A 12,976-nucleotide genomic window follows, 5' to 3' on the forward strand; every position below is an offset into this window, starting at 1 on the left:
TCACAGGACACATTCCCCTACCCAAAGTTACAATAATTCTTTTACATATGGATATCCAGTTCTCCAGGCACCATTTTTTGAATAGGCCATTCTTTCCCAGTTGAGAGGGTTTGGTGGCTTTATTGAATTTTATATGACTATATATATGAGGATCTCTATCAGCTCTCAGTTCAGTTCCATTAGTCTGTGTGTCTCTCCTTGTGCCAATACCATGCTTTTTTCTCTACTGTAGCTTTGTAGTGTGATTCCTCCAATTTCGTTTTTCTTTTTTCTTTTTTTTTTATTTCAAGATACTTTTATTTTTAAAACAGGTCACAACATTAAGCTTTTGGCCCATTCTGCGGTTATACAAGCTACAAATGCTTGTTCAGCAGGTGAGAGGCATCCCTTAGAAGTATGTTTGAAAGTGAATAAAATCCATATAAAACAAAATAATCAAGTAGTTTCCATAGGAACACAGATAAGTGTAACCCCATCTCCTAGTCTTCCTTATCGCTGTGTCTGTGCCAACCCTACTCTTAGAAGCACATTTCAAAACTAGCAGTAATTAAGTTAAATGATCCCCCCCCCAAATCCCTCCATTCAAGATAAACTCACAGCAGCTACAAAAATGGTATTTACACATTAATACTCGCTGGAGCACAAGTGGCCGGGTGGCGCTTCATCCCACTTTCCCAAGCACAGGAAAAAGGCAGAGCACTGGCGTCTTGCCCCTCTACTTCAGGTGGAAACCCCCAGCTCTCAATTTGTTGCATGACTTGCCATGCAGGCTCTGACATCACATAGTAGATGGTTGGCCTCTGGAACCCATTGAAAGTGGAAGCAGTAGCCACAGTGTAAGCCCCCAGCATCCAGTCAAACAGCATCCAGTCACCCACGTGCATTTCCAGCAGGCCACAGTGCTCAATGATCCGATCAAGGCCATCACACGTGGGTCCCCATATGCTAGATGAGTAATACTTCTCATCTGGTTTGCATCTCTTCTGCATAAGAAGCTTTACATGCTCATGATCATAAAGGATACAATTAAATGATCCATACACTCCATCATTCACATAATGCATAAAGGTTTGTTCACTCGATTCATCTTCATCATCAGAGCCTGTCTGTTCCTTAAACACAATTTATTTTGGCAATGATATTCACTGCAAGTGTGAAAGCTGAAGCAACATAATATCAGCCTGGTTCAGCTATGATTCTCACTCCAGAATCTAATGGGAAATACTTGTCTAATGCTGGATTAATGACACTGGTTATCTCTTCAAATTTAAGCTTCACGTCATCAGATCTGGGAAAGCCACCACCAATATCAAGTAGATACATGCTGAAACCAACCTCAGCTCCCATGTCAAAGACACAGCGGGCATCATAGATGGCCTGCACAAAAGTTTCAGGATCAGTATAGCCACTTCCCACATGGAAGCTGACATCAATGACATCAATATCGAGCTCTTTAGCCCATTCCAAAAGAAGCTTGCTGGTTTTCTGTGTGGCTCCAAATTTAACACTGAGGTGGCAGGCTGCTTTGGAGTCATCGGTGGCAATCCACAAAATCAACTTTTGCCTTTGGATATGCCCTGGCCACTTTCATCAACTCAACCTCGCTGTCAAAAGTCATCATCTCAACTCCATTATTGGCGGCATAGTTAATTTGAGACACTTGTTTACAAGGGTTTGCATAGATTATCCTCTCTGGCGGCACCCTGAGACTCTGCACCAACTGGATTTCAGTCTTGCTAGCACAATCAAATCCTGTCCCTATGGAAGCCAGGGTCTTCACTATGGCTTTACTGTCATTACATTTGACTGTAAAGAAGGGGGTGACACAAGGAAGAACTTTTAACCATCTCAGATGTTTCTTTAGAATGTCTCCAAGGTCCGCAACATAGAAGGCATCTTTATCATCATCAGAAGAAACTTCATTAATTTTTTGGCCCAGAATGTCCTTGGCAGTAAAACCTTCATCAGGAAATGGCAGTCAGACTCCTCATTACTGAAGTTGTTCATGGTTTCTTGATGTTCCACTGAAACACAACAAAATGGAAAACTAAGAGACAGAATTTAAAGAGATTTCTTTCAACTTTTCAGGAAGGCAATTCTCCAGGAATTCCAAATCTTGCTGAATTATAAGACTTGTGCCCTTGATGCAGCAGTAGAAATGTTCTCCTAGCACTTGGGTGCTGGGGCCACACCCCGAGGAGGTCCTGCAGCCCGCAATGCTGCCACCACTGCTGCCCACCTCGCTCCCTCCCGCTGGAGGACTGCTGGCCCAAGGAGGCACCAGAACTGCTGCCAGAGGGTGGTTGGTGGCAGAGCTGCAGAGGCCTGACTTATTTTTCTTTTTCAATATATCTTTACCTATTCGGGGCCTCTTTCCTTTCCAAATAAATTTCATAGTGAGTTTTTCTAATTCCTTAAAGAATGCTGTGTTGATTTTTATTGGGATTGCATTGAATGTGTAGATCAGTTTTGGTAGGATAGACATCTTGATAATATTTAGTCTTCCTATCCATGAACAGGGAATATTCTTCCATTTATTTAGGACTTCTTTGATTTCCTTGAACAGTCTTGTGTATTTCTCTGTGTATAAGTTTTTCACATCTTTAGTTAAATTTATTCCCAGGTATTTGAAATTTTAATTTACTATTGTAAATGATATTTGTTTCTTGATTTCCTCCTGAGCTTGCTCATTATTTGTATATAGAAATGCTACTGATTTTTGTGCATTCATCTTATAACCTGCAACTTCACTAAACTCATTTAAGTTCTAGAAGCCTTGTTGTAGACCTCTTAGGGTTTTCTATGTATAGGATCATGTCATCTGCAAATAATGAAATTTTGACTTCTTCCTGTCCAATTTGAATGCTTTTTGTATCTGCTTCTTGCCTCAGTGCTCAAGCAAGTACTTCTAAGACAATGTTAAATAGAAGGGGTGAGAGTAGGCATCCTTGTCTTGTTCCTGATCTTAGAGGGAAGGATTTTAGGATTTCACCATTGTAAAAGATGTTGGCTGTGGGTTTTTCATATATACTCTTTATTATGTTAAAAAAATTTCCTTGAATTCTGATCTTTTGCAGTGTTTTTATCAAGAAAGGATGCTGTATTTTGTCCAATTCTTTTTCTGCATCTATAGATATAATCATGATTTTTTCCCTTTAATCTGCTTACATGGTGTATAACATTGATTGATTTGCTTATGTTGAACCATCCTTGCATACCCGGAATGAATCCCACTTGGTTATGGTATATAATTTGCTTAATGTATTGTTGAATACAGTTAGCAACTATTTTGTTGAGGATTTTTGCATCTAGGTTCATTAGAGAAATTGATCTGTAATTTTCCTTTTTGTGGTGTCTTTGTTTGGCTTTGGTACTAGGATAATGTTGGCATCATAGAAGGAGTTAGGTAATGTTCTTTCTGCTTCGATTTTTTGAAAGAGTTTCAGCAGGATTGGTGTTAGTTCTTTCTGGAATGTTTTGTAGAATTCACCAGTAAAGCCGTCTGGCCCTGGGTTCTTCTTTGTTGGGAGGTTTTTAATGACTGATTCTATCTCTTTACTTGTGATTGGCTTGTTGAGATCATCAATTTCTTCTTTCATCAATATAGGCTGCTTATGTGTTTCTAGGAATTTGTCCGTTTCCTCTGAATTGTCAGTTTTGTTGGAATATAGTTTTTCAAAGTATCCTCTCATGATAATCTTTATTTCTGTGGGGTCAGTGATGACATCTCCCTTCTTGTTTCTTATTTTGTGTATTTGCATCTTATCGCTCTTTTTCTTTGTTAGTCTAGCTAAGGGTTTGTCAATTTTATTGATCTTCCCAAAGAACCAGCTTCTTGGTTTTGTTTATCTTTTCAAGTGCTTTCCTATTTTCTATTTCATTTAGTTCTGCTCTTATCTTTGTTCTTTCTTTCTTTCTTCTTCCTGTGGGGTTACTTTGTTGTTTTTTTACTAATTCCTCCAAATGTGCAGGTAGTTCTTCAATTTTTGCTCTTTCTTCTTTTGGATGTATGAATTTATGGCTATAAATTTCCCTCTCAGTACTGCTTTTGCTGCATCCCATAAGTTTTGTATGTTGTGTTATCATTTTCATGAGATTCAAGGTAGTTATTAATTTCTTTTGAGATTTCCTCTTCGACCCACTGTTTTCTAATAGCATGCTGTTTAATTTCCATATCTTGGTGTGAAATCTGGCTTTACTCCACTGTGGTCAGAGATATTATTTTTTATGATTTTGATCTTTCTGAATTCACTGAGCCTTTCTTTGTGGCTAGCATATGGTCCATCTTGGAGAATGATCCATGTGCACTTGAGAAAAATGTATATCCTGCTGTATTCGGGTGTAATGATCTGTAAATGTCTATTAGATCCAACTCCTCTAATATACTGTTTAAAGTTTTTATTTCTTTAGTGTTTCTCTTTTGAGATGTTCTATCCAAAGTTGATATGGTGTATTAAAATCTCCCACTATAATTGTAGAGTCATCTACTCTTTCACTTAGTTTTTCCAGTGTTTGCCTCATGTATTTGGAGGCACCCTTGTTAGGAGCATAAATAATTATGATTATTTGTTCTTCTTGAGAGATTGGCCCTTTCACTAATATGTAGTAGCCTTCTTTGTCTCTCACAATTTTTTCACATTTAAAGTCTATTTTGTCTGATATTAATATAGCTACTCCTGTCTTTTTTGGTTATTGTTTGCTTGTAAGATTGTTTTCCAACCATTCACTTTCAACCTCCATGAATCCCTGGGTCTAAGATGTGTTTCTTGTAGACAGCATATAGATGGGTCATATTTCCTTATCCAATCTCCAAGTCTGAATCTTTTGATAAGTGAGTTTAATCCATTGACATTCAGTGTTATTACTTTCAAGGAATTATTTATGTTAGCCATATTTTGATTGGACTTGTGTTTGTCATATTTTGTTTGTTTTTTTCCTTCTCTCTTTGTCTTTTTTGTTGCTCTTACACTCTCCTCCAACTCTGCCTCTCCTGTTTTTTCCTTTCTTCCTGAAGAACTCCTTTTAGTATTTCTTGAAGGGCAGGGTTCTTGTTGGCATTCTCTTTCAATTTCTGTTTATCTGTGAATATTTTGAACTCTCCATCATTTTTGAATGTTAGTTTAGCTGGGTAGAGTATTCTTGGTTGTTTTTTTTTTCTTTTAGTACCTTGACTATATCATACCACTGCCTTCTTGCCTCCATGGTTTCAGATGAGAAAGCAGCACTTAATCTTATGGAGCCTCCCTTGTATGTGATGGTTTTCTTTTCTCTTGCTTTTAGAATTTTTTCTTTGTCTTGAGCATTGGATAATTTGACACATATATGTCTTGGGGTGGGCCTGTTGGGATTTATGATGTTTGGGGTGTGTTGTGCTTCCTAGACATGTACATCCATCTCTCTCAGTAGATTTGGGAAGTTTTCAGTCATTATTTCCTCCAACAGTCCTTCTGTCCCCTTTCCCTTCTCTTCTCCTTCTGTGATGCCTATAATACATATGTTTGTGCATTCTGCATTGTCATTCAGGTCCCTAAGTCCTAGTTGGATTTTTTCTATCTTTTTATCAATCAGTTCTATTATCTGTTTTATTTCAGATGTAATGTCTTCCACGTCGCTAATTCTCTCCTCTGCCTCTTCTAATCTGCTGCTATTTGCAGCAAGTGTATTTTTCATTTCTTGAACTGTGCTGTTCATCCCCATCATATCTGCTATCTTTTTGCATAGGTCTGCAATTTCCTCTCCAAGTGTTTTCTTCATATTGTTAATCTCTAATATATGTTTTGAGATCTTTAATTACTTGTCCAATGTTCTGCTCCCCTTCCCAGCTTTTAGTTTGTTCATTGGATTCAGCCATGTTTTCCTGATTATTGGTTTGGTTTGTAGTTTTTGTTGCTGTCTGGTCATCATTTTATCTTGATGGGTTTAATCAGTTCCTTAGCTTCTTTGTCTATTCTTGGGGATTAATTAGTTGTTCTTGCATAAGTGTTATGTCTTCTCTTTGTCACTTTGTTCTTCTTATTCTATGTTCTTGTTGCTGGCTAAGTTCACTTTGAAGGAAAGTATTAGGGCCAGGGAAAGCAAAATGAGTAAGAAAAGAAAGTGTGTAATGTAGTATTGGTAATAATTGTTAACAGAGCAAAAATGTGAGATCTGGGAGAATGGCTATTAGACTCACATAAGTTGTGTTGAGTTATAGCAGTAAATAGAGTACCTATAATGAGACAGTCAACTGAATATGGGAGAAATAGAGTATGAATTAAAAAGCAGTGTTTTAATGAGAGAGGGAAAGAGAAAAGAAAGATAATAATATCAAGAGTGGATAAAAGACAAAAAACAGAACAAAGGTATTAGAAATTAAAAGTCAGACAATTTGGGGGCCAAAGAAAGGGAGGTGGAATGTAAGGGAGACAGTAGATGATGGAGGATAACAAGATGTAGGGTGGCCAAAATCAATTCACACAGAAAAGAGGAAATGGAGGATGAGGAAACACAGCAAATGTGAAGCGCTCCCTGCAGCTCCTATTATATAAATTAAATATAATAAAATAAGAAGAAAAAGAGAGAAAAGAAAAAAAGAGAAGAAAAAAGAGGGTGGGCAAAGAAAAGGGAGGGAAACAAGCAAGAAAAAGAAAAGGAGAAAAAAAACTAAATAAACAAAAAAGGACCTTGGGGGATAAAATGGGAGAAAAGACCAGGAGATAATGCAATATTAGCAACCAAGACAAAAAAAGAAGAAAAAAGAAAAAGAAAAAAAACAGAAATGCTGAGGGCTAGGATAATCAAAGACCTCAGTGGACTTCATTGCACGGTGGATTCAGGGATGGGAAGGCTGTGATATTGCAGACTTAAGGTGTGTGAGCCTCTGGAGTGTGGGCCACCAGGGTTTAGGGGACACAGACCTGGGAACCATGCATCCAGTTAACAGGGGGCCTGGGAGCACTGCAGTGCAACACAGCCTTCAGGGATCCCTGCAGCTGGGCACAGCCCTAGGGAGAGGGGCCCCACCTGCAAACTCTGACCTCTGTGTCAGAAACCCAAAATTCCACCTCTTACAAGAATCTCCTCTGTTACTGTCTCACCAAATCGACATCCAGACACCTCCTGCCCTGCAAGCCCCTGAAACAGCCTGCTGGGTGTGCTGCTGCACTACAAAGAGTTCAGGGACCACCCAGACAGGCTGCCAGCCCTAGGTGGAAGGGTTCCTCCTAAAACTTCTGACCTCCATGTCAGAAACTGCAAGTTCCACCTCTTGCAAGAATCTCTTCTGTCACTGTCTCACCAAATTGACATCCAGTCACCTCCTGCCCTGCAAGCCCCCAAAACAGCCTGCTCAGGTTTAGGAACACCCCACACAACAAAGATCCCAGGGATCACCATGGCCCAGCCGCCAGCCCTAGGGGGAGGGGCTCCAGCCAGAACATCTGGCCTCTGAATCGGAAACCCAAAATTCCACCTCTTGCAAGAATCTCCTCCATCACTGTCTCACCAAATCAACTTCCAGACACCTCCCACCCTGCAAGCCCCCAAAACAGCCTGCTCAGGGCTTGGGAACTCCCCAGCAAAGCAAAGCCTCCAGGAATCACCACCACCGGGCAGCCAGTCCCAGGGGGAAGGGTCCCACTCACAACCGCAACCTCCGTGAAAGAGACCCAAAATTCTACCTCTTCAAAGAATCTCCTCTGTCACCATCCCACCAAATCAACATCCAGACACCTCATTCCCTTCAAACACCCAAAACAGCCTGGTCTAGCAGGACTCCAACCCTACTCAGCCGCTTCTTTGCAGGAGAGATTATAAGGTGCACTCACTCAGACGCCATCTTGCCTCCTACCCACAACTATCTTTTTAACATAGGGTAAAGCATCTGCCATATCTGAAAAGATTCCAGGTGTTGATGCTGGGGCAGCCATAATTGCTGGCTTAACAGGTGCATTAGGTTGAACTGGATATAAGCTAGGATAAAGACCTGGATGATATATGGAGACCGCATATTTTATTAGAGTAGACAGGTATTTTCTTAACTATAAAAGGGTTAGTACTAGGACTAGGCATAAAGCCAGGAGACTCTCCTCTGCCTTTTGACTCAGAATTTCTTTCTTTCAAATGGCCCTCCACTTTCTGTTTGTCTATGGGTTTTGAAAATATAGTAATTTCTTCTTTGTCATCTTCCTCTGATTGTAAAGGATCTAAGGTGGCAGTAATTTGCTGGCACAAAGCTCACACAGATAAAAGGAATGGATTCCCCTCTTTGATATGCTCTCTGTAAAGCTTTCATTACACATCTCCATTGTTTCAAATTTAAAACATTATGCCCCTGAGGCTGAAACCAACCACAATGCTTTTGTATTAAAGCAAACAATTCAATTAACTCACAACTTTTTACAGGCACCCCACTAGCTTTCAACAAAGTTTTTAACACTTGCAAATATTCTTCCACACTTCCCATTTGAATACCCATTACCCTGATGACTTCGTGGAAATGTTACTTACCTGAGTCACACTGCTTTGGACGTCATTTACAACCCTCATAGGAGTCCTTTCCATGGGTCCCAATACTGTTTTGGAAGACTCACTTCTTTGGGCTCTGCATTGGGCACCATTTGTTGGAGATTTGGGCCTGAATGTTATTGGGAATGAAAGAAAGAGAAAAAGAAGAATGAAAGAAAGAGAGAGCTGGGATCAGGGGGTCTGTGAGTAGAGACTCATCAGACAACTTTTTGTTTACAAGGCACTCTATATATACCCGTCTACATGAGAACAAGCAGTTAACTATCAGAATTACTCATAGTCTAAGGAACTTAAAAAAATCTTATCTCAAGGTACAAAGTCTAAGTGTTCAATTTACTACAAAACGTATGTGCTCATCTTTTCTTTTAGTCTTTAACAGCTTCCTCCTGTTTACTGGGGAACTCTTTATTACCACATTCCTTCGGTTGCAAGCATAGCCATGGAAAGAGTATGTCTCTCCTTGTGAGACCTCTGTGCCACAGTTTCCAAAGGGAAAAAGCTATAAAATATTCCAGTCTGTAATTGGATGCAGAAGTTATACCATACTCAGCCATGAAAGGATAGTAGCTGCGGTTGCAACATTACATGAGGTGTCAGCTGACTTGGGCAGGGGGCGTACATTTTAGTTAATAGAGCTCATGATTTTCTGGTTGCTAATCTCAAGAAAAACCTAGCATATGTCAACTCACAGACTGACCTTTTTTGAAATCATACTGCTCACTCCTTAAAATATCCAAATCCTCTACTGTGATACTTTAAATCCAGTACTCTGTTGTCCATGCCTGAAAAAGATGATTCTCAAGATTGTGAGGTTCCTGTTTCTCAATTATTATCCCCAGGACCAGATTTACCAAAAATAAAGCAAAACAAAGCAAAACACACACACACAAAACAAAACAAACAACAACATAAAAATCCTTGCTAAACCTGGGTTAGATCAAATTTTAAGATGTGTCTTACCATAAAACAGAAACAGATAATTATGAGGCAGACTATGAAGTAACCACTACAGTAGAAGCAATTACTGGTCAAGAAGCCCCTAGCCTCACCATGCCCTAGTGAGCTGTGGTAAAACTTTTAAATAGAGGCAGTCATTTAGCTAAAAGGAAATCACAATATTTATACTGACCGTAGGTATGTGTTTGGAGTAATTCATGATTTGGGAAGTTTATGAAAACAAATGGACTCCCTGAAGTCATTAGGAAACAAATAAAAAATGGTAAATATCTGAAATAATAGATGTATTTCTATCACCTAAGGAAAAGGTAAAACAAAGAAAAAATGCTGTGATAAAAGTGGAAGCTCACACTCACAAAACTTAGAAGAAAAATGCCAACCTAGCAGCTCAACAATATGTGGAGACAACAAAACAGTTTCCTTATACAATGTCCCTCATAAGCCCTCTCCAAATGAGTTAGCTCACAGTTAGGAAAGTGTTTTTGTATTTGAAAAAGAAAAATAGAGTCAGTAGGGTAACCAATTAAATTCTGGGGATAGAATCTAGGAAGAGCTGGATGGTGCCCTGTTTGCCCTAGAGTCCCTAGAAGAAACTACATGTGAGCACTCCATGACATTACCCATTACAGAATGCAAAAAATGAAAAAGGACAAGGAAATATATTGGTGGGCAGTCTTTGATAAGGTACTTTAAAAAATCTGTAACCAGATTCATACATGACAGGCTTGTAAACTAGGCAAAATTTATTAATGTATGTATCTCCATAACCTTAACCCCCACACCTGGACTATTTGAACATCAGCTGAAGGGCTTTACCAGCCAGTTCTTTCAATGGATTTTAATTATATATAGTTTATGGCTTACAGGTATTAAGAATGGGTTGAGGCATTCTCTTGTCAAAATAAGAATGCTTTAACTGTAGGGGAAAAAAAGAAAATGGTTTTCCAAAGCAGGGAGTACCCTTTGAACTCTCAAGCAAGCTTCAAACTCACTTCACTGGAAAGGTTATAAAAAAGTGTGTCAATAAACATTTTTGGAGAGTTGAGGCAAGATGGTGGCTGCGTGAGCTTGCCTGGTAATGTCTCTGCAGGGGGCGGCTGGGCAGCGTTGAAGGCTCTTTGGGACCGCGCTGTTTCAGGGATTTTTGCTGATTGGAAGGTGTCTGGACGTCGATTTGGTGGGAAGGTAACAGAGAGGATACGTCTATAATATATAAACAGAGGTCCCAGCTGGGTGCGGGAAGTTCCCTCCTTGGGTGGGCGGAGCCACGGTAGCAGGCGCTCCTGAAGCTCCGGAGCCGCAGCGGCCAGGGTTTTTGGTTTTTTTTTTCCTTTTTCTGGAGGCTTTGTGGTGCTGAGAAATTCGCGGATACTGGGCTGGCTGGTGAGGGTTGTTGGGACAAGACTCCTTTGCAGATCGATTTGGGGAGACAGACGGTGTTTTGTTGTGAAGCGGGGGACGTTTTGGTCGCCGGACAGGGGGGGTAGCGCTTCCGCCTGGAGCCCCATCCCCACAGGTCCGGCTGCTGATCTGCAACGGAATTGGATTTTGGGCAATAAGGGGACACAATTGGGAGACTGTTGTAGGGTGCAGCGAGGGAGGAGGACACGTCTGGAAGCCGATTGGGGAATATTTTGCGAAGTTTGGGATTTCGGATCTTAGAGTCTGTTTTCGGCGTTTCCAGCTGAAGCCCACCCCACCCCGCGGGGCTTGGGATCTGGGTCATTGAACTGGCTGTGGTGTAGAGGCGCCCTCAAGTGGCCGTTTTGTGGGAGCACAGGGAGGGAGCTGTCCAAAGGCTGAAACCCTGAGGAGTAGGTGAATTGCAGGGATCAGACATTCAAGATAGAGTTCGCGGACCTGGCTTCCCCCACGGGGCTGGCACCCAGCTACAGGGATCCCTGAGGGCTGTGTTGCACTGCGGGGCTCCTAAGCTTTCTGTGGACCAGATTTGAGGTTGCCAGGTCTGGGTCCCCTGGACTCTGGCGGTCCACACCCCAGACTCACACCTCTTGAGTCTTCAGTGTCTCAGACTTTCCACCCCTGAATCCATCATGCCCTGGGGTCTACCTGGGGTCCTTGAGTGCCCTGGACCTTAACGTTTGCATTTTATCTTTATTGGTTCATATTGTTTTGTTTTTATTTTCACTTTATCTTACTTTTTACTCTTTTTGATGCCCTGATTGCTAATATTGCATTATCCCCTAGTCTTTTCTCCTAGCGTGTCCCCCAAAGTCCTTTTTTTTTATACAGTTATTTAGGGGTTTTTTGGTTGTTGTTTTAGATAGTGTTGCAATTGTGACACGTGTATACCTGTATCTCTCTTCCCCCTATTTGTTCCCCACCGTTTGCCCATCCTCTTTTTCTTTCTTCCTTTCTTCTTGTCTTTCTTTATTATAATTAGTTTTTTTTTCGGTTTTCTCTTTCCCTCTTGTCCCTCATCTTCCACTTATTTTATTTTAATTCAAGTATACAATAGGTGCTACAGGGAACACCTCACATTTGCTGGGTTTTCCCATCCTCCACTGCCTCATTTCTGTGTGAACTGATTTAGGCTACCTACACTATCCCCCTTCCCCTGCATCTTGATATCCACTATCATCTACTGTCTCTCCTATATTCCACCCCCGACCTCCCATTCTTTGATCCACAAAGTGTCTAACTCTTAATTTCTAATACCTTTGTTCTGTTTTCTGTTTGTTATCCACTCTTGAAACTATTACATTTCTTTTCTTTTTCCCTCTCTCATGAAAACAATAGCTTTGTAGTTCATACCATATTCCTCCCATATTCAGTCATCTACTTCATAAAAGGTACTCTACCTACAGCTATAACTCTATACAATCTACATGAATCTAACCTCTATCCTCCCAGATCTCATATTCTTGCTTTGTTAACATACATCACCAATTCTACTTTACACTTTTCCCTTGCTTACACAATTGCCCTTCCCCAACACTAATACTTGCCTCTAAAGTGAACTTAACCAACAACAAGTAACTAGAATAAGAAGAAAAAAGTGACAAAGAGAAGATATAACACCTATGTAAAAATAACAACTAATTAACCTCCAAGAGCAGACAAAGAAGCTAAGGAACTGATTAAATTCGTCAAAATAAAGAGATGACCAGAAAGCAACAAAAATCTACAAACCAAACCAATAATCAGGAAAACATGGCTGAATCCAATCAACAAACCAATAATCACGAAGGGGAGCAAAACTTGGCACAAGCAATGAAAGATCTCAGAACATTTATCACCAACAAATTTGATGCAGTAATGAAAGAGGTTAACAACATGAAGACATCACTTGGAGGGGAAATTGCAGACATACGCAAAAACATAACAGATATGATGGGAATGAACACCACAGTTCAAGAAATCAAAAATACACTTGCAGCAAATATCAGCAGACTAGAAGACACAGAGCAGAGAATTAGTGATGTGGAAGACAGTACATCAGAAATCAAACAGATAGTAGAAGGGGTCAATAAGAAGATAGAAAAAATCCAAT

The 12,976-nt window shown here is 40.3% G+C and overlaps 1 pseudogene; it reads right to left on the reverse strand.

The window, feature by feature from the left end:
- Window positions 1-617: 617 nt before the first annotated feature.
- On the reverse strand, window positions 618-2,128 carry LOC131279315 (ornithine decarboxylase pseudogene; annotated as a pseudogene).
- Window positions 2,129-12,976: the final 10,848 nt, after the last annotated feature.

Source organism: Dasypus novemcinctus, chromosome 7 (genome assembly GCF_030445035.2).
Source record: "Dasypus novemcinctus isolate mDasNov1 chromosome 7, mDasNov1.1.hap2, whole genome shotgun sequence".
NCBI classification, from domain to species: Eukaryota; Metazoa; Chordata; class Mammalia; order Cingulata; family Dasypodidae; genus Dasypus; species Dasypus novemcinctus.